The sequence below is a fragment of the Zingiber officinale genome, chromosome 9A, assembly GCF_018446385.1.
Source record: "Zingiber officinale cultivar Zhangliang chromosome 9A, Zo_v1.1, whole genome shotgun sequence".
In the NCBI taxonomy this organism is placed as follows: Eukaryota; Viridiplantae; Streptophyta; class Magnoliopsida; order Zingiberales; family Zingiberaceae; genus Zingiber; species Zingiber officinale.
The window spans coordinates 88456205-88480853 of record NC_056002.1 but is presented as its reverse complement, the minus strand read 5'-3'; the positions used below and the strand labels follow the sequence as shown (position 1 = coordinate 88480853).

General features: G+C 40.0%; 1 non-coding gene and 1 pseudogene across 1 annotated transcript; both read right to left on the bottom strand.

Annotated features, from left to right (window-relative positions):
- Nucleotides 1–9531: 9531 nt before the first annotated feature.
- Nucleotides 9532–11189, bottom strand: LOC122019310 (annotated as a pseudogene).
- On the bottom strand, nucleotides 10930–11027 carry LOC122022207. The gene has a single exon (XR_006122914.1). It is a non-coding gene; the product is annotated as a U6 spliceosomal RNA (small nuclear RNA).
- Nucleotides 11190–24649: the final 13460 nt, after the last annotated feature.

The following is a 24649-nucleotide window of genomic DNA, read 5'->3' as shown; positions in this document are numbered from 1 at the left end:
GTGAATAATTTTTCAGAGAGAAAAAATAAAATATCTTTCCAATCTACAAATAAGGAAAGAGATCTAATCTCTTTCTTTTAATCTTTTTGTAGATCTTTTTAAAGAGAGATATTTTAATTTTAATTCTCTGTAATAAATTATATCTTCCACATAATAAAAATTAAAATTAAAATTATTTTTAATTTAATGGGGGCCAGCCACCTAAGCTTGGGTTCAAGCTAGGGCCGACCACCCATGAACCAAGGCTTGGCCGGCCCTAGCTTGAACCACAAGCTAGCTTGGCCGGCCCCTTTCTCATGGGTATGAAGGTGGGTATAGGTGGGTATAGTACTCTATAAATAAGAGGCTATGATAGGGACCGAGAGGAGGAATTGGTTTTGGTCTCCCGATAAAATTAAGCATCCCGTGTTCGCCCCGAACACACAACTTAATTTTATCAATAATAATTCATTCCACTAGAGAACTATTATTGAACTACCGCACCAATACCAAATTACATTTTTGGGCTCCTTCTTATTATGAGTGTGTTAGTCTCCCTGTGTTTAAGATATCGAATGTCCACTAATTAAGTGAGTTACTGACAACTCATTTAATTAATATCTTAGTCCAAGAGTAGTACCACTCAACCTTATTATCATGTCGGACTAAGTCCACCTGCAGGGTTTAACATGACAATCCTTATGAGCTCCTCTTGAGGACATTATCAACCTAGTATCTCTAGGACACAGTTTCCTTTTATAATCAACAACACACACTATAAGTGATACCATTTCCCAACTTATCGGGCTTATTGATTTATCGAACTAAATCTCACCCATTGATAAATTAAAGAAATAAATATCAAATATATGTGCTTGTTATTATATTAGGATTAAGAGCACACACTTCCATAATAACCGAGGTTTTTGTTTCTTTATAAAGTCAGTATAAAAGAAACGACCTCAAATGATCCTACTCAATACACTCTGAGTGTACTAGTGTAATTATACAGTCAAGATAAACTAATACCTAATTATACTACGACCTTCCAATGGTTTGTTCCTTTCCATTATGGTCGTGAGCTACTGTTTATAATTTATAAGATACTGATAACATGATCCTCTGTGTGTGACACCACACACCATGTTATCTACAATATAAATTAATTGAACAACTACATTTATCATAAATGTAGACATTTGACCAATGTGATTCTTATTTCTAGATAAATTTTTATACCAAAATCTAGGCTTTTAGTATACACTCTAACATTCACGATGGTTAGATCGTGGGTAGGGGCATTGCCCCTAACCCCGCAAGGGAATTTGCTTCGCGATTGCACCCGAAATCGCTAAAAACGAACCCGCCGGGAAGATTTTTCCGAAACGGCAATGTCTCGACCCAAATCGTTTTGGGACAGCGGGTTTAGGCGCTGTTGGATCGCAAAGGAACCCTCACGATGGTTAGATCGCGGGTAGGGGCGCTGCCCCTGGGCCCCGCAAGGGGCTCCGTTCCGCGATTGCGCCCGAAACCGCTAAACGGGACCGCCGGGAAATTTTACTCATAAAAATTGTAAAAATTAATTTTAAAATTATAGAAAATTATGAAAAATATATAATTTTCAATTATATATTAATTTGTGATAATCATGGCCCAAAATACCCAATAAGATTGGATTTGGATTTGTGTTGTAATTCATATTTTAAAAACTTATTTAAAAATCATTTTTAAAAACTTATTTAAAATCTTTTTAAAAACTTATTTAAAATCCTTTTAGAAACTTATTAAAAAATAATCTAAAAACTTATTTAAAAATCATTTTTAAAAATTTATTTAAAAATCATTTTTAAAATCTTATTTAAAAATAATTTTTAAAAACTTATTTAAAAACCTTTTAAAAACTTATTAAAAATCTTTTAAAAACTTATTTAAAAATCACATATAATAATGTATTTAAAAATCTTTAGAAAAAACTATTTAAAAATTATTTTAAAAAATTTATTTAAAAATCATTTAAAAACTTACTTAAAAATTGTTTAAAAACTTATTTAAAAACTTTCTAAAAACTTATTTAAAAACCTTTTAAAAACTTATTTAAAAATCTTTTAAAAACTTTTTAAAAATCAATTTAAAAATTTTTTAAAAACTTATTTAAAAACATTTTAAAAATATATTTAGAAAACTTTTAAAAACTTATTTAAAAATCTTTTTAAAACTTATTAAAAAAATATTTTAAAAACTTATTTAAAAATCTTTTAAAAGCTTATTTAAAAATCACTTTTAAAAATTTATTTAAAAATATTTTAAAAAAACTTATTTAAAAATCATTTTTAAAAACTTATTAAAAAATCTTTTAAAAACATATTTGAAAATATTTTTTAAAAATTTATTTAAAAATCTTTTAAAAACTTATTTAAAACTCATTTTTAAAAACTTATTAAAAAATCTTTTTAAAACTTATTTAAAAATCATTTTTAAATATTTATTTTAAAATCATTTTTAGAAACTTATTTAAAAACTTTTTAAAAACTTATTTAAAAACCTTTTAAAAACTTATTAAAAAATCATTTTTAAAAACTTATTAGAAAATCATTTTTAAAAACTTATTTAAAAATCTTTTAAAAACTTTTTAAAAATCTATTTAAATAACTTTTTAAAACTTATTTATATACTTTTTTAAAAATCTTTTTAAAAAACTTTTAAAAACTTATTTAAAAATCATTTGAAAAACTTATTAAAAAAATCTTTTAAAAACTTATTTAAAAAACATTTTTAAAAATTTATTTAAAAATCTCTTTAAAAACTTATTTAAAAATATTTTAATTTTTTTTTAAAAAAAACTTATTTAAAAAACTTTTAAAAACTTATTTAATAATCTTTTAAAAACTTATTTAAAAATATTTTTAAAAAACTTTTAAAAACTTATTTAAAAATCTATTAAAAAATATTTTAAAAAGCTTATTTAAAAAACTTTTAAAATCTTATTTAAAAAATAAAAAAAATCCCACTGAAGGCATCGATTAGAAGCGCCTCTGCTATGGCAGAGGCGCCCTCTACGATCGACGGGAAAATTCCCACCGAAAACCACTAAGGCGCCTCAAATCAAGTTCGAGGCGCCCTCAACATGACAGTGAAGGCGCCTTCGAGGAGCTTGAAGGCGCCCTCAATGCCGACATATGCAGCGAACAGAGAGTTCACTGCAAGTCGATTTCTCGCCGAACACCGACGATCCAAGGCGCCTTCAACCCAGGTTTTCTACCTTCTACCTCCATTAAAATCTCAAGATGTCTCCTAAGTATAATCTTAACTTATCTATTGTTCGTATATATTACTTTTGTCCATTTCTTTGCTGTATGAATTGCTTGAATCAAAATAAGAAACGTCGAAACATTGATCCTGCTCCTGCTAGCATACCTTCCACCGATCCTAGGTTCCCCTCAGAGCGGCATAGGATTGAGTTCACCAGACATAAGTTTACCCCTATTAAACCTAGGTACTTGAGTAGGTCATTTTTTGCTCAGTTTTGTCAGCCTACAGTCCAGATAATAGAGCACTATCAGCTTAGTAAACTGGTTTATTGCAGTCATACAGTAAATCAGGACCTATGCGCTCAGTTCTTCAATAACCTAGAGAAGGTTGACGACCTGACCTACTCCTCTAGAGTAGGTGGACAAGATATCCAGTTTACCCCTTCTTTGATTTGCACTAGTCTAGAGCTTAGATCATCTGCATGTCCCTTTTTGTGTTACCCGACTAGGGATTTGCCATTTGGTGATCCCTATTCCCACATCACATTAGACATCATTTACATGTATTTCTTTGGAGAGGAGAGACCAGAGGTCCTGACTGAGTTCAGGTCACTCTCCCTTAGGTTTCAGGACTATGTTATGTACAAAGTCCTGACAGCATGTATTTTGCCGATCACATCTCGGGATGTTCCGAAGATGCGACCTTCACATTCCTTTTTCCTGTATGCATTATGTCAGCGCTTAGACATTGATATAACATTACATATATTCCATAACATCATTCATGCATCCAGTCTAGTCACGTCCCTTGAGATTCACATGCCCTATTGTCACATCTTGACATCTATTTTCTCGACCCTTCGGATTGATACCACCCAGGGGACAGTTGTCCCTCTAGGACATTATGATGTGTTAGGGCAGCATAATCTCATATTAGCCCGCATTGATGTCACCACTGAGGAGATCCTAGTTTGGAAAGGTGGACCACAGCCAACTGCTGCTCCGATAGAGCCCGAGGTAGATGACGAGTTTGTTGCCTTCTTTGCTCCAGCCGAGGGAGAGGACTGGTTAGAGTTTACAGCCGAGGATATTCATGGACAACCCTCCACTTCAGTAGGGCCCTCGACCTCAACACAGCCATCCACCTCCTTATCGATCGAGGACCGACTTACACGTCTTGAGATTCACTCCGCACAGACACGACGGCTTATCCTGGACGAATTTCACATGCTTCGCGCAGAGATAGCCTCCGTCTTTTCTTCTCTTCGTTAGGGACAACCTGCACCCGAGCAACCCCTACCACCAGATGATGATCCTTCTACCTGACTCTATCCTTTCATGCATTGTATATTGGTCCTGGACATCCAGGCATTGTATACTAGTTTTGGACATCTCACTAGTACTTTGTCTGCTTAGATATTTGATTAGTTGTTCTTTTTGCTTAATAGTACCTCTATGTTAGTACTTGATTGATCTTCTTTGGTTTTTCAAATTCTAGGTAAAATGATATATTCAAAATCCCAATTTCTTAGACTTTCAAATTTTGGACTTAGCTTAGGAATTTACCCCTAGAAATAATGTTCCCCTAGATTTCAGCTAGAGCATCTCACAAGCACACTAGGCTTAACTTGTTTGTGTTTGATAAACTTAGAATGGGGTAAGATGAATAGGGTACAATCTAGACTTCAGTATGCTTATTTCTTTGCATCATAGTAAGTCTAGACAATAAATACCAAAATTACAGTAATCAAGTTAAGTTATCCAGACTTAGTCAAATATAACTAGATCACTAGCTTAACTTGACTAACCAAGTGAAAGCTATTGCCCTCTAGGTAATCAGCTAGTAACTATGGTTAGACATGTGTCCAAGAAATTTAAATGTTACTCATGCTTAGACTTTAGGAATATATTTTTTGGTTTTATTTTGTTTAAGTGAAAATGACCTTAGTTAAAATTTTACAAGTTTTTCAAGTTAAGCATTTGTTTTAATTATTTCCAAAAAGGAAATACAATTTTTTGTAAGTCTCTATATTTCAAACTTAGTGTTGCAAGCAATTCCAATTTTTTTTTTGTGCTAAGTGTCTTTCAAATGCTTATTAAATTTGGCAAAGTACTTCAAAAACTAAGTTACTTTTCAAAGTAAAAAACTTCACTTAGCTAAAAGTTTTACAAGAAAATTAAGTGTTTTTCGAAGTATGTTTAATCCTCTACTTAAAAACTAGTATGTTTTTTAAATTTTCATTCTCTCCTTAAAAGCTAAGTGTTTAGTTAAACACCCTATTTTTGAAACCTAAGATAAAAATCACTCTCCAAACTAACTAAGGCAATTTATCATTTTATGCTCCCTTAAATTGTTTTGATATATGGCAAAGAAGGGGGAGTAGAGAAATTCAAATGTATAGAGAAATTCAAATTCATTATTCAATTCAAAGAAAATTAAAGAAAAGAAAGTTTGAAATTTTTAAGATTTAAGGGGAGCTTTTATTAAGGGGGAGTTTTTGTAAGATTCTATTAAGGGGGAGCTTTATTTGTGCTTCTCATGCTTGTGCTAAATTTTAACATCTTTATTATCTTTTTGCTTAACTTTGAATTTTTGTTGCCATAATCAAAAAGGGGGAGATTGTTGGTGCGGGAAGCATCCGATGATTAAACCTTAGTTTTGATAATGACAAAAGGGATTCAAAGTTAAGTTTAATTATTATCTAATGAGCTTAAACAAGTTTGCAGGAAAGTCCTAACTACGGTTAGGCAGGAGAAAAACCCTAGGGGGTGGTAACCCTAGGTCCTAGGAGGTGGTAACCCTAGGTGGAGGAGAAATCCTAGGGGGTGGTAACCTTAGGTGGAGGAGAAATCCTAAGGGGGGAGTAACCTTAGGTCCTAGGGGGAGGTAACCCTAGGTGGAGAAAAACCCTAGGGGGCGGTAACCCTAGGTCCTAAGGATGGTAACCCTAGGCAGAAAAGTCTAGTGGGTTTAGAGGACCGGACTGACAAATAGGTATGCTCTCCTGAGTGGAGTAGGTGAGGACGCATTCCCTGGAAGAGGGAACAATAGGCGTCGGTTCGACCTAGGGTTTCTGGTCGGAAATCCGAAGTCAGAACCGAACAGTCCGATAACTGTCAGACTTTATATTTATGATATTATGTGCTAACTTTGTGTTGCAGGGTATTTTTTGGACTAACGTATCTTGTAGGTACAAAGGAGAAATCTTAAGCCTCGGATGAACAGTGTCTGAGGCACCTCCATAGAGCTTGGAGGCGCCTCGGGTGCAAAGGAGTAGAGCTTGCGCGCGGCAGAGCTGGAGGTGCCTCGGACTGAGTTGGAGATACCTTGGACCGCAGATTGGAGGCGCCTTAGACTGGCTTGGAGGCGCCTTTAAGTGGATCAGAGGAGAAGTTTTCAGTGCTGATCTACACGGTTGACTCGGCAGCATGGAGGCACCTTGGAAGGGGTTTGAGGCGCCTCAAGCAAGCTATTTAAGAAGGGTTTGAGCAACACCTTATTCATTACTGAAAAAGCGATTCTTCTTCACGTACGATGCTAACAAGACATTCCACTTGAGCTACGACAAATCTCCAATGACCCAAAGCTTCAAGATTGTTATTTTTCATCATCGGTATAATTGTCATTTTAATTTTAAGATTGTACTTCATACTTGTACCAAATTTTCAATATTATAGTTGTTGCCCAACGTAAACGCTCAACGAGCGTGAGCCTTGGAGTAGGAGTCGCCACAGGCTCCGAACCAAGTAAGCACTTGGGTCTTTCTGTGTGTTTGATTTTATTTCCACTGCTTGTTACTCTCGTCAAGCTTTTCGATTACGAAACGCCTGAAAGCCACGAGCGCTATTCACCCCCCTCTAGCGTGATTTCGATCCAACAGGAATCTAATTACAACTATTCTTCTATTGTGCTAACTTTTGTCTTGCAGGATAGTATAACTTTTATTTTGCCTCAGACTAACATTTTCTTGCAGGAGAAGGACTTTCTGGAGAAAAGTGGTCCGGGTGCCCGGAAGGGATCCGGGTGCCCGAAGGTGGTCCAAGTGCCCGGAACTGGTCGAGGCACCCGAAACTGGTCCGAGCGTTCGGAAGGCAAAACTTATCTTCGAAAACTTGGAGCACGCTGATTGGTCCGACGACATCACAGTCCAAGCGCCCGGAAGGGATCCGGGTGCCCGGAGCCTCCTATATAAGGAGGGTGAGTCCTGAAGCAAGGAACAACAACGACTTCTGCTCTACTGTGCTGTGCCCCTACGATGCTGCAAAGCTTCTCCGACAACGTGCTCTTTTTCCTTTTCTCTATTGTTGTCGGTATTTCTTTTTTAAAGTTCTTGTACTCAAATTTGTAAATCTTTTACGAACTATTAGTGATTGCCCAACGAAAGCACTCGACGAGTGCAGGTCTTGGAGTAGGAGTCGATCAAGGCTCTGAACCAAGTAAATTGGTTCTTGTTAGCATTGCTCTATTTCTTTTCCATTGCGTACTCTCTACGAACGTTTTTGATCGATATTCACCCCCTCCTCTATCGACTTTCACGATCCAACATCTTCTTCCTTCTCTGCTCGATTACTTACTTGAGCGTCAGAGGGGCTATGCCGGTGAGCCACCCAAGCTTTAATCCATGTTACTTCTCAAGGTGTTTAGATTTTTCTAGGTTGGAAGCCAATCTCGCATCCTGGAGACGAGAAGCCCGAGCTAACTAAAAAAAAAGACCATCAAATAAGATGACCAACTTCCTGTGACTTACCTTTCCTTGTGCTTATATAGATGTGTGAAAAACATCTCCACATTGGATGCTTCTCATTTTTCTACTTCTTTTTGCCTGAGTGAGTGAAGAAGAGGTTTATGGCAGATCGTTATTGTGAGTGAGTGAAGAAGAGGTTTATGGCAGATCGTTATTGTTCTTTCATTCATTGGTTGCCATGTAAGAGGAGGAAGATATCAAGGGAACCACTTTGACATTCACTACATGTTTTTCATTCATCGATAATCATGTATCCAGAAACTTCAAAACCTCTAATGCTTGAGAGAAGATATCTCCAATGCTAGATTGACTTTAATCATATTGCTTGACAGAATTTAATTATATTATTCGACAAAACTTGGTTGTATTGCCCAGTTAATCTTTGTCATATTGCTTGGGAGAATAAACTGATCTCGAGAACATTATAGCTTCGTGTTCCTGTAGCATGCTGATACTGTAGTATTTTACTGTGAATGTGATTGCTCGGGAGAAGATTTTATCCTATAACATTGTAACTATATAATTACTATAATTTTTTTTATTATTGCAGTATTGTTATTATAATGTCTGATAATGTGATTGTTTTGGAGATTAATTTTATTTCCAAAATACTATAACAGAGTTGGTACTCTAACATTTATTGTAGCTTAATATAACATACAGGAATTGATTGCTGAGGAGATAAATATGATTTCTCAAATATTATATCTTCTTTAGTGTAGAAGGGCTACTAGTGTAGTTCACTATAGCTCCGGAGACTTTGATTTAGTTTCTCGGGAGTAAATTTGATTTTTTTAAGCACCATATCTCCTCTACTCTAGCTTGTACTATAGCAGAGCTGTTAATACAATGTACTGTAGCTCCGAGAACTTTGGCTTCTCAGATGAATTGAACTTATATTGCTCGGATGACCTTGGGCATATTGAACGAATAAACTTGGATATATTATTTGACAGAATTTGGCCATATTATTCGGCAGATTTTACCTTCAGTATTTGTATGGAAATAATCCCAAGCTCAAGAAAAGATAACCTCATTATTTGGGGATAAATTTGATTGCTATCAGATGTCGTTCTTTCAAATCCGGATGAGGATCGAAGTCGAATGAAATTTGATTAAGAAATATTTAAAAATATATAGTTCAGGAATAAATTTAATTATCATCAAATGCCCCTCTTTCAAGTCGGATTAAGGAACGAAAGAATAAAGTTTGATAAAGAAGTATTTAAAAATACTTGGTTCAGGATAAATTCAATTATCATCAAATAACTAATTTCCTCGTTAAACTGCAGTTTCATTGTAAGTATTTGTATCGTACAACTAATGCAGTTATCAACATAAGTTCTAGAATTCCCGACCCTGAGCAACAATAGCAGTATATCAGATTCCTAATCAAGTTGCACCAACTAGAGTTAGCAGGAAGATGGGGCACATACACTACAATCGGGAATCAATAATTCATGTCCGGAACTTCAATGCATTCTCAATATCAAGCTGTACCCAATAGCAAACTCAATACATCTAGCAATAAGGTTGTGACAGTCGCATTTGTGACAATCTCATCTTAACAAGATAGACATCCGAGCAATTGGAGAATAAGGCTAAACGTTCACCCCGAGTAATCATACCAGTTAGAACACCAGTAATGATCGCTGATACAGCTGCACATGTGAATACCATGATAACTCTTCCATGCTTTAGACCTTGCATCTGGTAAACAAAACTGATGGCACTGAAGCAGATGCTACTGGAAATGCACATAAGCACTGTTAACTTTGAGAAGCCCTGCTCCGCAAGTACACAACTCAATTCAGATGTGATATATGTCATTCCTATATCCAGAATTGAATGCCAAACCCCAAACCAAACATAGTTTCTTCAATTATTACAGAGTGAATCAGTTCTACTTTTTCCTTTGACTATTATAGATGCTAAGAAATACATTCAAAAGTGCCTATTGTGCCAACGCCAGCCAGCATAATCGCTACCTAATCAAGAATATTCATAATTTCCTTGAGATAAAAATGAGAGAAGACACAGTATAGCAAGCCCACAGCTAGAAACAAATTGTATTACAGAAACCAGAGTTTGAGGCGAGGCCCTCAACATCAACGTGGCCTCAACTATATCTATGAGAAATCCTATTACCCACAATTTATTCAAAATATATATTCTGATGGTAGTGAGACAAGTATTGAGAATGTGTAATGTGTTGTGATCCTGTTCGAATGAAGGAAGTTGGAAAGTCTAAGATAGGATGATTGCTGACGGGATGAAGGTCTCACTCCTGCAAAACAAAATCAAACCAGAAAAGGGGTCCTTGACATTGACCCTCCGACGCTCAAGTTAGAATCAGGAAGAGAGAATTGAGTAATCAAGAAAATAGAGATAGCTTGCCTTTCCTCATACCTAACGTACCCTTTTATACTTTTCTTAGTGATCGTTTATCTGTCCTTATTTAATGAATTAATTGCCAGAGGAAGGCTTCTTGTCTTGACTTCCGTGCATTAATGATAGATGGAATGTTTTTCTTTGTCTTGACTTCTTCATATTTAATGATAGACAGCGTATTATGCTTTCTTGTCTCTTCTTGTGTAATGTCATTTCTTGCGCCAGACGGGCGGTCCGAGAGGTTCATTTTTTTGCCGATCAAAAAGGCTAGATACGGGTCTGTCCATTCGTCTGACTAGGTCATGATGCCTCGACCGACCGGCTGATGTCCGCTCGACCACTTCTTTATTGATTGGGATAACCGTAAGCCCAGCGTTGACCACCTTGACTTTGACCGACACCATGTTAATTGACCGATGACAGGCGGGCTTTCCCTTATCCCCGTATCACAAGCCTCCCCCTCAAGTCTAGTCGAAGGAGGATGCAGGTCTGACTAATTGGACAACTGGTCCTTGGTGATTTTTACGGCCGATCTAAATGTTTAGTCCCTAATGTCTGGTTGACGCATCAACCAGCGTCGCTCTATGGATGCACGTTATCCTTGCGTAGGGGCCATGCTAATCTTCTATGTCATTCCATTTTTATTGGATGTCTCCGAAGAGACATCAACCAACGTCGCTCGGTCATTAGATAACATGGCAAGTGGACGATCAGCGTGTCCAGTAACCCGTTCTCTATGCAAAGCAGGGCAATGAGCGGCAATACTCTTGAGAATTCTCCAAACGCGCTTCTTCGAGTGGTGTCGGTCGTTGCTGACATCATCCATATTTCTCGAAACCCACGCAAATCCTTAACAATTATGGCCGAGCACGCGACCATCCCTTTTTAATTAAATTCATTAAATGCTGCCCGATAAATGCATGTCATGTGCCCCACTTTCTGCCGCCTCACGCTTGACAAGACAGGCGGATATTCTCTGCTGACATGACTAGTGCCCTTTTGAATTCCACGGTCAGATCTTCTTCTAGGTTTTTGAAACCTTGGATCGGACGGTTGAGAGCGATTGATCGTGAGGTTTATAAGCCTCGTGTGTGCCGTTGTCTTCTCCACTTCATGCCTTCGTCTTCAAACTTCGCTACTGTGGCATTTCGTTTATTCGCAGGTGTTGACCTCTGCAAGTGTACGGATATGTCGCAAGTAATAATAAAAGATATCGAATCCACAGAGACTGGAATAAGCACTAAAGATGTCTCAAAGTGAGTTAGCTAAACAACCAATCAATTGATTTACAAAGTCTAAGTGTAACTATGAAAGGTAAACAAAGGAATGAAAGAATAAGAAACAAGAATAAGGGCAATGATAAAGGTATGTTCTAGGAGTTTTGGTTTCTTTATAATGTTATTCAATGTAATGATCTATCAAATCTTATTTCTCAATTGTCCATCATTTGTAGAAGGTTGCCGGTTCCCTTTTGCAATAGACAACCGACCTAGGACTGAAATATATCTAAATACGATCAATTAAGAATGAACCCTATGTTGTCCTTACACGGGCTTGCCTGTCACGTGCGTCCCTCGGAAAATCAACATAGAAATCACTACTTCTCAACCTCATTAGATATAAAGATTAATACATACAATCTATCCTACCCTCTTGAAATACCTAATTTCCCCTTCAAGATTACCCCTCAAACGTCCTTACACGGGCATGTTCCTGTCACGAACGTCCCTCAGAAAATCGAATGAGGAATTACCTCTACAAGATCCACAAGATATTCAAACATTCAATCGAGCATGGTAATTAAGCCCTAATCACAACAATCCACACAAGAAAGAATAGATACAAACAGGGCAAAATCATAGAAATAGAAATGTTGGCAAATTCACAAGAGTTTACATCAAATCTCCATTACAAATACTCCCTCCATCCTAGAACAAGAGATTTAATCCATGGAACAAGGAAAGAATCCAAAAGAAGAAGAAAAGATAAACATCTTGATCCCCAAATCCAAGAAAGAAAGGGAAGAAAAGCTTATCTACGATGATGAACCATCTTTGGATCCAATACTCGCTCCCCGGAGTTGAAACGTTGAAGATCCGCCCTTAGAATCGTCGGAAATCCCTCCAATAAGGTGGATGAACGCCCAAATCTTCAATCCCCCCCAAAAGGGAGAAGATCCCCTTCAAATCTTGAAGAAATCTTTATATAGAGGTGAGGTTCGGGTGCCACACGACCCTGAGGCACAGCCGTGTGAGGTTCACACGGCCAGAGCCATTCCCTTATCTGCCAACCTTACACGATCGTGTGTGGTACACGGCTGTGGCTTGCTTCTGCCAATGCTCCCCTTGCACGACCGTGTAGATCTACACGGCCTGCACTGGCTCCGCCTCTGGAAACCTGGCACGACCGTGTGGTGTACACGGCCAGGGCCCTCTTGCTCACCGGAAATCCTGCACGACCACTCGATGTACACACCTAGGGCCTTCCTGGTCTATTGAAATCTCACATGGCTGTGTGGTGTACACGGCCAGGGCTCCATCTGACTTCAAATCTTTACACGGACATGGCAACTTCCATCTCTGCTACATCCACACGGCCAAGGAACTCCACACGGCCTGGGCAACCCCCCCCATGGCAGGGCCGTGTGAGATACAAGAATGGTGCCTTCCTCTTTTACTTCGCTTGCGGATTTGGCTTAAACACAAAACCTTCGCCAATTTCGACTCCTGTGTACAGAAACTGCACAAAAGCAGATCTCCGAACATAAAGAGTAAATATGCTAAAAGGAAAGCGGGAAGTATAAAAATACGTAGACAAAGCATGTGCAAAATATGTGAATGTGAGTCAAAACATGCTAAACAAGTGTATACAATCTACGCACATCAGCAGGTGATTCTCCTGTACTCTGATAATCTCCCACTTCTTTGGTCGATTCTGTGTGATCTTCCTCGTAAGGTTTTCGCTTGATTCGGTGTAGTGTTCATTTATCGTTCATCTTCGATCTTGTTATTTCGTTCTTTCTATGGCATACTCATCTCAGCCTCCCACCATCATCCCTGGACTCTAGTACACCTCCATTGAGTCTAGGTTCAACACAGGCGATGTGGAGAGTATGAGGGCTACTATGAAATTCCACCTAACTATCAAATTGGTCTTCCTTCTGCCTTTAACCGTCTAGACAGACCGCCACCCGGTTTCGTAACCTTTTTCAGGGACCAATTTACCGCCGGTCTGTGATTCCTGATCCACACTTTCTTTTCCGCTGTTTGTAAATATTTTTGTATTTCTCTTCACCAACTAGTGATGAACTCCTTTCGGCTGCTATGTGGGATCGTCGTTCTATTTCGTCTGCATGGCATTCCTCTTACTCCTCGGCTCTTCTATTATTTTTATTATCCCAAATTGTCCGAAATGGGGACTTTTCTTTTCCATGCCCGAGTGGGCCTTGTTGTCTTTGATAAGATATTGTCCTCCAATAAACATGGGAAGGACTACTACTTTTTTTGTTCACTTTTCATAGCGGCCAGAGTTCTCGACCAGATGGCAATTAGAAGTGTCCAATCCTCTAAAGCTCAAGAAATACAAGAGCCGATCGGACTACCTCCACGCAGCTTCATAATTGGTCGGGCAAAAATACCATATCAACAAATTGCTGCATGAGGGAGTCCTTTACGTGTTTGGCTTGAGCCCCATCCGCATGAAGCATCCATCTAGCCTAGGTACGCTCCTTCTTGTCTTGAATTTTGAATCTAACTGATTTTTCCTTTTCTTTTATAGCTCAAGTCATGTTGTGTACACGTCTGACCGGCAAAACCATGCTCACGAATGTTAAAATCAATGCGGCAGTCATGACTGAGTTGGAGAGACGCGGTTTGCAGCTGATCGGCCAGTAGGAAGACTTGCTCGGAGAGAGCGAGCGAGTGCCAGCACCAGTGAGCGAAGAGATAGCCAGCCGGACGCACAGTGGTGGAGCGGTTGGTGCACCAAATCCTCCCTCCGCATGGCTGTCGGTAATTCTGGTTGAGGGGGCGTCAAACTCGACTTCTGCTAGGGAACCACTGATAAGCCGCAAGACGTGCCGAGTGGAGGCTAAATCCCGAATCACTTCCTCCGTTGTGCGGACCCCCACCAGAACTAGCCCGCGCCTTCCCTCCGTCGAGCGGGTTGAATCTTCGATGCCAGCTCCTACCACGATGACCGTTCCCCCTACATCATCTGATCAGACACCATCCCTATCCGATCTGCCACAAGGAACAATTTGCATGCCGCTGGTTGCTTTTATGTCGCCACCAAAGATTCAAAAGTCTGGCATCCGACCGGCATCTACATCTTGGTCGTTCGGCAGAGTTACCTCAACCCATTCAGCCCCGAGTGTTCGGTGCCACATAACAACGGTTATCCATCTTCCGACTGAGGAGTGGTGCGAGTCGGACGGTGCTGAATTCCGAGCTCCCGAGCACCAAAAAATCATTCAAGGGCCACTCGCACAGATATGGGCAGATGCCCGAGCCCGTGCAGCGGTCATGCCTCCGGGGGCATTCACGGATAGCCATACCCAGATGTCTACTAGGATAAGTTTTTTTGTATGTTCTTTAATTTATCTTCGATCGACTCTTATATTTTTCTGGTTCCTCACAGTATTTGGTAGAGACTCTGGCTATATGTCAAAGGCTTGCTTTTTTGGAGCAGGAAGTTAAGCAGCTAAAGGCACCGAATGGCCAATCATTTGCTTCTCAGACGTAGCTGGAGTAGATGAATGCTGAGATGGCTCAACTAAGAGCTGATCTGGCTAAGAGCGCCGAGCAGCTGGAGGCGGAGAAAGACAAGAGCACCGAGCAGGTGACTCAACTGGCTCATCTTAATAAACATGCTGCCTCCTTTGAGTCTAAAATCCACTCAGCCAACACTAGGATGCTCCGAGCCATTGAAGATCTAGAGATAAAAAACAAAGAGTATCGGGTGTTGGCTTAGAATCTGAACGAGGTAGAAGTTGTGCTGAAAGCTGAGCAAGATGGACGATCAACTGAGCAGACTGCAGCGAAGGCCCAGCTCGACACCAAGGATGAAGAGCTGACCAAGTTGAAGGAAGAGTTTGAGGCCTCCCGAGCGGCCTTAAAGACTTATCAAGGAGCTGAGACAAGTAGGTTTGATCTCATGAAGTAAGCCTACATCCGCTTGGATGCTTTTAATGACAAGGTCGCCGATCGGGCTCTTCATCTGTTCGACCTTGCGATCGACGGGATGCTCAACCAACTGAGAGAAGGCAGTTACCTTCCTGCCACTCTGACAAGTAAGGTCATCAGTTGGGACAAGCTAACTGAGTCACTGCTTGATGATGTATTAGATTATTTGGAGTGAACCGGTTGAGAGTTCTGCCTCTATAAAAATTTTGAAGTTTCGATGAATGCTTGTTCATCCGGCTAAGCTTTATTTTCTTCTAGTATTTAAGTTTTTCAACTCATTTTTCAAGCATCGCATAAACTCATGGCCTCGTGATTCTTTTGATCGGCAACTGCTTATCTACTTAGTTGATCGATCCGTTTTGTTTTTCAAGGTCATCGCTTGAACATTTAATAAGGGTTTAGGGTCGTCGCTCGACCACTGACGAAGACAGGAGTTTAAGGTCATCGCTCGACCGCTGACGACAATAGGGGTTTAAGGTCACCGCTCAACTGGTGATGATGACAAGGGTTTATGGTCGCCACTCGATTGCTCATGATGGCAAATGATGATAGGGGTTTCATGTCGTCGCTCGACCGCTGATGACAATAGGAGTTTAAGGTCGCTGCTCGATAGCTGATGACGATAGGGGTTAAAGGTCGTCGCTTGACCGCTGATGACGATAGGGGTTTAAGGTTGCCGCTCGACAACTGATGATGACAGGGGTTTAAGGTTGCCGCTCAACCGCTGATGACGACAGGGGTTTAAGGTCGTAGCTCAACCGTTGATGACGACAGGCATTTAAGGTCATCGCTCGACCGCTGATGATGACAAGGGTTTATAGTCACAGTTTGACTTTTAACTTGGACTGGTCGGCCCAAGAGTCTGGAAAGCTTTGATTTTTATTCATGTTGGCCCTGCAACTAGAAGGCATATACACAAGTACATTTATATTTGCTCATGCACCTCTCACCCGGGTTTGTAGGATTGGAGATGATTTGCGTTCCATGGCCACTTGACTCGCCTTTCGTTTTTGTCTTCCAAGTAATAGGCCCCCGAACGGAGTTTCTGTATGACCTTGTAAGGTCCCACCCATGGTGCCTCGAGTTTGGTGACATTACCGATCGACTTGATTTTCTTCCACACCAGATCACCAACCTGGAAGGACCTCAGGATCACCCTCCTATTGTAGTTCTGCCTCATCCACTGTCGGTAAGTCATTAGTTGTACGACCACTTTATCACGCATTTCATCCACCAAGTTGAGCTCTAGTAACCTTCGCTCGTCATTTTCCTCATCGTAGAGTCGCATTTGGTCGGATTCTATTCCAACCTCTATAGGAACCACCGCTTCTCCTCCGTACACCAGCTGGAATGGCATTATGTCGGTTACCACCTTTTGAGTCTTGCGGAGTGCCCATAAGACACTTGGGAGCTCGTTGATCTAGCTACCTCCTGCATGGTAGAGCCAAGTTTGTAAGCCTATGAGGATCTCCTAGTTTGTCACCTTCGCCTGACTGTTGCTATGGGGGTAGGCAACTGAGGTGAAGGCCTGCTAGATGCCATAGACTTCGCACCACTCCCTGAGCTTCTGACCCGCAAACTGCCTCTCGTTATCCGAGACAAGTCGATGAGGGATGCCGAACCGACAAAGGATGTTCTGCTAGATGAACTTGATGACCATCTGCTCACTTATCTTTGTAAGGGGTACAACCTCTATCCATTTTGAAAAGTAGTCCATAGCAACGAGCAGGAACTTTCACTGACCGGTTGCCATGAGAAATGGTCCCACGATGTCCATGCCCCATTGGTTGAACGGGCAAGATACCGTGGATGACTTCATCTCTTCGGCCGGTTGGTGCGAAATATTGTGATATTTTTGGCAGGATAGGCATGTGGCCATCGTCCGAGTGGCATCCTCTTGGAGAGTTGGCCAGAAGTATCCAGCCAGGAGAACTTTTCAAGCTAGCGACCGACCGCCTGGATGGCTTCCACAGGAGCTTTGTGTAGGATCGAAAAGAATTTAGATATTTCCACAATGGTATAATATTATCCATTTTGGGCCTAAGCTCTCATGGTTTTGCTTTTGGGCTCTACCCAAAAGGTCTCATGCCAATGGAGATATCTTTTCTCTTATGAACCCATGATCTTTCCCATGTGTTTCTAATATAGGATTATGTTTGCAACCTTGCAACCCCAACAATCCTCCCTCAAACAAAGGACCACGGGCTTCCCATGTCCAATCCTCGACCCACCAAGTCTTTCTGCCCCTCGGTCCACCCAACCTACTAGGACTCCCTTGCCTAGCCACAACTAGGACTTCCTTCCTGGTGTTTGATCCTCTTGATCCGAACATAGGAGCCCCCACTTTCTTTATTCGAGGTCAATATTGTACCCACATGGCTCAATCAGACCATAGCTCTTGTGCATAGTCGGCAGTTAAACCATCTGACAGTCCGAGCTCTGATACTAATTATAGGATCAAAAAGAATTTAGATATCTCCACAATGGTATGATATTGTCCACTTTGGGCCTAAGCCCTCATGCTTTTGCTCTTGGGCTCTACCCAAAAGGCCTCATGCCAATGGAGATATCTTTTCTCTTATAAACCCATGATCTTTCCCATGTGTTTCCAATGTGAGACTATATTTGCAACCTTGCAATCCCAACACTTTGGTGTACCTTTTGCAAGATGTACGTTGTGTCCTCTGGTCAAACACACTTGAGCAGGGCAGGGCCTAGAGAAGGCTCTTTGGTACAGCTGATCTCTGACCAAGGTGAACTGTCCAACCCTCTTCTTTATTAGACGCATTGCTTCATGGTCAGCCGGTGTACTACCTTATCTAAGAAATTTGATTAATGGTGTTCTCCAGTCGCTCGGAAAGATAACTCCTTCCATCCGGTCAATACACGTCACCAAAGAAACCTGTTCGATCAGCTAGCTGATCACGACTGGTGATAATGAACTAGTTGTTGGAGCAATCCCAATGGTCCGTGAGACCATGTGTTTTGGTGTTTGGGCAAAGGGTTTAAGTTAGGTTCACCCTTGTATTTGATATGTGTATTTGAGTTGTGCAGGTTTACAGGATACACATGTGACTCAGGTTGATGGCTTCGGGTCCGGTGAAGGATGGAGCATCCGAGGGACCGTGGACAAGGCAGCGAGGACAAGGGCAGAGGGAAATGACTTCGAGGCATACGCAAAGGATGACATTGTGGATGAGCCGCGCGCTTGAATGCATCCGAGGGACGAGAGCCAAAGGAAGTAAGCTTGAAGGTAAGAGGTCAAGGTTGCAAAGAAGCGTCAAGTGAGTCATAAGGGGTGAGGGTACGAGTGCACGAGAGATTGTACTCGGAGTAAAATCTTAGTTTTAGGGTTTTACTGTAGCAGTACTGTAGCAGTCGACTGCATGTTTTAGCAATCGACTACTGCAGTCGACCGCGCAGTCGACTGGGTGCGAACAGAATGGTTATGTTCGTTTGGTCAGTGGGGATCAGTCGACTGCATGTTTTAGCAATCGATTGCACCAGTCGACTGCAAGTTTTAGTAGTCGACTGGTATCGAGCCGTTGGGATGTAACAGTCGAATTTCCACAGAGGGCAGTCGACTGCATGTTTTGGCAGTCGACTGGTAGGCGGGGTTTTCAACCCGCGACCTATATAACCAAAGATTGGGAGCTTGGTTATAGTTGACGAAATTAGTGGTGGGTAACCTCTAATTAGTAGTCAACTAGTACTCTAGTAATTCAAGTGCTCTTGATCGAGATGTGGCGAGGTTTCTCCACCGACAAGGAGGATTGTGCTAGCCAGAGTTTCTGGGGATTAATCCATCGATGGATTGAGGGATCGTCTACCTTACGGACAGCCGTGGAGTAGGAGTAAGTTATCTCCAAACCACGTAAACGAGCTTGTTAGCGGTTTGTATTCTTTCTTATTCTTGCCTTTAGTTTAGCTTGTTTGTTTTGTATTTCCGCTGCACAAGCTAACAAGTGTAGGAAGCAATGATTTGGGGGCGCCATCTATCCAACCCCCCTTCAAGCCAGCTACCGATCTCCCAACAAGTGGTATCAGAGCGAGGCCGCTCTCCATTGGACTAACCGCCAAGGAAGCAAAGATGACCGACTTAATTGAACCGCCAAAGCTTGAAGGTAGAGGCTTATGGGACATCACATATTGGATGATGAAGATGGAGGTCTTCTTCAACACGGATTGGGACACCATGATGGTGGTCAAAGAGACGTTCGAAGTCCCGAAGGACAAGAAAGGGAAGAATCTCTGACCACGACATTGGACGGAGGAGCAAACCTCTCGGTCAAAGGTAAACCACAAGGTAATATCAATATTAATTGATATTTTTCCTAATGACGTAATGAGCCTTGTAGGTAAATACGAGAATGCTCACGATTTGTGGAGCAAGATAAAGAAGGCTCAATGGGAAGAACCTATTCCTACACAAGAAGAAGAAAATCCCGATGAAACAGATGAAGAAGCTCAAGTAGAGGAGGAGCAACCGGAAGGTGAAGAGCACTCAACTTCCGAGGAGAAAGAGGAGAAGGATGAAGAAATGCCATCCACTAGTGTGGATGAGGAGACATCCTCAAAGATTGAAGAACAATCCAAGACAAGTGAAGAAGAAGAAGAAGTCTTGGAAATCAACCTAGCAAGCACCTCCACCGAAGTGAAGTAAAAAGACCAAATAATATGCTTCGGGTGCAATGAGAAGGGACACTACAAGAATAGATGTACTATGGGTAAGAAGAAGGTATCTCTTAAACTCAATTCAATTTATTTTGAATCTAATTTAAGTTGTAGGAAGAAGAAGGAGAAAAAGCACATAGTGTGCTTCACGTGTGGTGAGCGGAGTCATTACCACACCAAATGCCCAAAGAAGAAAGAGATCAAAAAGTTGGCACATTTGAAGAAGGAGGAAAAGAAGTGGAGGAAGAATGGAGGCTCATGTCAAGGGGGAGCTCCAAAGGTAAAGGGTAAGGTAAACCCTAATTTAAATTTAAAGTCAAATTTAAATTCCTCCATGCATGCTAGGAAAAATAATGATTATCATCATGTAGCAATGAAAATTTTTGGATTTAGATATCATGATAGAAGTAGGGTAATTGTCGATCAAAACCCTAGGAAATCTATGCATGAAAAATCTAGAAACAATAGACCTAGGGAGACCCAAGGCATTAATCCCAAGAAGGGGAGACATATGCCTAGAAAAGTGGGTAGGTCTAGAAATGTCCATGATGGACATGTTGACTCTAGGGTTAGGAACCTAGAAAGGGAAAATCAAGCTTTGAAGGAAAAGCTTGATAAGTTGGAGAAAACCCTAGAAAGATTCAATGTTGGATCTAAGGGTTTAGGTATGATGTTGGGTAGCCAAAGACCCAACAATGATAGATCGAGTTTGGGATACCGATCTAGCACCTCAATGGCCAAAGAGAGATCATATGCTAGGGTGGCAAATGATCATGGCAAGGGAGGATCATCCAAAGCTAAGGGAAAGTCTTATGCTAGGGTTGCATATGACTACAATAAGGAGAAGCCAATAAATGACAAGGGAAAGTCATTTAAAGGTAAGGAAAAATTAACCAAGGACAAAGTGTCCAAGGTTAAGAAAGTTAGGTTTGTAGGTCAAGTGTCACCGGAGGTGCACCGATGTGGCCTAGCCATTGTGGGTGAGCCACCTAGGGAGGTGGCTAAGGTTAAGAGCTCTAGGGGGAGCTCAAAGAGTCAATTTGGGACCCATGGCAAATGGATCTCAAGTGGGTTTTACTTGGGAGTCTAGGTTGGGTCATGGAATGTGCCAAGTGGTTTGGAGATGGATTTGAGTCTCAAACCTAGGGAATTGACACACATGAGTTGTGTTTCATACTTGGAAATATGACATTGGGGTTATATAGCATGATATTGGTTTTGGATGTAAAGATGCCATATAAACTAATGCTAGGGATGGATTGTGGGTTAGTATGGGCAAATACATCAAGAGGAAACCAAAACTAGGACTTTAAGTCAAGGTTCAATTGAACTTTTTAGCTAGTTTTATGTTTTGTGTCAATCTTATGATTGGTGATAGATATATTTTTCTATATATTTTTCCCAAGTAGACATTGATAAAATAGACCTCTCCACAAAATTTGGGGATTTTTGGAGATCTAAGGAATTTCTGGCGTATTTCTGAAGTTGGCCAGAAAAGGCTGATTGTTTCAAGAATAGTGTATCAGTCGATTGGTACAGTTACCAGTCGACTGGTAACAGTAGATTTGAGCACAGAAAGTGTAACGCCCGCCCTCCCTGCTAACCCTAAGGGACGGGGCTACGATACTCTATGTACAAATAACAGCGGAAGACTTAAAATAATTTTCTTAGTTTAATAAAAACTTTTCTTTTGTTTTCCTTTTTATCAAATCCGAACTACACTACCAGTGCCTCAATAACATGATAACAAATTTAGTAGAAACATACCATCAAGTCACACATATTGTACTACAATTCATGATACCAAAGCGTAGTTCTTAAAAGTTTTAGAGCAGGTTCTTATTTGGTTGCCTAGCCACCGCCACACACATCTCCTTGCCCCTCCTGCTGCTCCTCTAGCTCATCGAACTTTTTCCTTTATCTGTGGTACAAGGACAGTAAGCTGTGAGCACTCATGGCTCAGTAAGTTCCTTTCCTACTCACTAAAACCGAAAATCATAGTATAATCAAAGAATGTCTCAACATGACATCATTTCAATTAGTCATGACATAATGTAACATACTCTTTTAAGCATATCATGCAACATGAAGAAATCATAACTAGTCATGGCATATCATAGCGTAAGCATAGCATGAAGCATAACATAATCTTATATAATCATGGCATATCATCATAAGGAGTCATGGCATATCATACACATGGACATATCATGGAACATAACATAATCATATCTAACCATGGCATATCATAAATCATCATAAGGTATATGCAATATGATTTTGGAAAACATGTATCCGAAAAACATGTGTATGTCTCATGACCTTTAAAACCATTTCTTCTTACATATATACTTGAACATAATCTCAACTTAAAGGGGATCCTGGCTATGTACCACTTACATATTGCGCGCAACCTATGTAGGTCCAAGGTAGCAAGTCTTGAACCCTACAAGACAAACATACTAGGCCCGAGTCTTACTCCATCGACCTAGGGGCACTTAGGAGCCCATTCCTAACGAGGCCCGAGTCTTATTCCATCGACCCCGGGGCGCTTATGGAGCCCACCCTTGGTACAAGCCACATAAAGTAAAGTACATGTCATACTTATACATATCATACATCATAAAAGCATGCATCACTTAGGCACACATCATATCATAAAAGTATGCATCACTTAGGCATACATCATGTCATAAAAGTATGCATCACTTAGGCATACATCATGTCATAAAGGTATGCATCACTTAGGCATACATCATATCATAACAATATGCATCACTTAGGTATAGATCATAAAACATGCATATCTCAAGGACAAAGCATATCATCAAGCATGCATGATTTAACCACATAGCATATCATGTAAGCATGCATATTTTAAGCATTAAACATAGCATCAAAGCATGCATAATTTAACCACATAGCATATCATGAAAGCATGCATATTTTAAGAACTAAACATAGCATCAAAGCATGCATAATTTAACCACATAGCATATCATGAAAGCATGCATATTTTAATCACTAAACATAGCATCAAAGCATGCATAGTTTAACCATATATCATAACATAAGCATGCATATTTTCAGCTCATATCATATCATCAAAGCATGTAAAATTTACCCACATATCATAACATAAAACATGCATCTTTTGAACTCATAACATATTGTAGAAATTCTCATTTTTGTATAGCTCACAAGCATACATGTCTAAGCATAAAAGTGTATCATGTGCTCATCCAATCATGAGAAACAATGTAACATGATTAACTTGGGTACTAAGCTTCCTAATCTCTTAGGTTCTTATCTTGTCCGAACCCCTCTTAGGTGACAATCTAGGTTTTAAACAACATCCAAGCATGTAGAACCTAGTTCATCCACATATCATTCTCATAGGAAGTGTTATAAACAAGATTTACTTGGACTCCAAGTTCTCCAAGTCCTTAAACCTCATTTGGCCGAACCTTAACAAGTGTGAAACAAGGTTCTAAATGACATAAAGCATGGAAACCTTAACCATATTTATAGCATTTATTTCAAGGAATATGGTAAGCACAATTAAGTTAATTCCTAAATTCTTTAAGCCCTTAAAATTATGTCATGGCCGAAATTTACAAGTACTCATTAAGGTTTTAAAGAAAGTATACAAGCATGTGAACTTACTCTAACATCATGTATAAATTCATAAGTGGCCTCATACAAGTGGTCATGGCCGAAACTTCCCTTAGCATCAATTTAGGTCACTAACAACATATAGCATGTAACTTTTAGCTTTCTACATTTCATATTTCATGGAGAGTGACATGAGCATATTCAATGTAAGTTCTAGGGTTTCTAAAGCATGTATTCCCTTCTTGGCCGAGACTTAAAGGTGTCCATTTGAATCATAGTTAAATATATAAGCATGTGAACACAAACAACATGTTACCCCAATTTCATAATAAGCATCTTGAACACATGACGTCTAAATTTTAAGGTTTCTAAGTCTTTAAACCCTACATGGCTGATCCTCATCAAGCATGGAATTTGTTCAAATGGCATAAAAGCATAGAAAGTCATAACACATTTCATAACATGTATAAAAGTCAAGCAATATAAGCATACATTCAAGTTGTGTCTTAGGTTTCCTAGGTTTTTCCTTTCTTTATCTCATAGCATATGTTTGGCCGAAACCTTCCAAGTCTTTAAACTAGGTTTTAGGTGGCCTAAATTATGGAAAAACTAACCAAGTTTTATGGCAAAAATATCAAAGAAACTATACATACAAGTTTGGTTCACAAACAAGCTAGGACCCTTGTGGTCTTAATTAACATATATCATGCAACCAATTTTCCTATACTCTAATTAAACATGGGAGCATCAAACAACTTTCATATCTTATTGTCATGGAGGTTTTGAGCATGTTAAAAATCTGTTTAAGCTATTC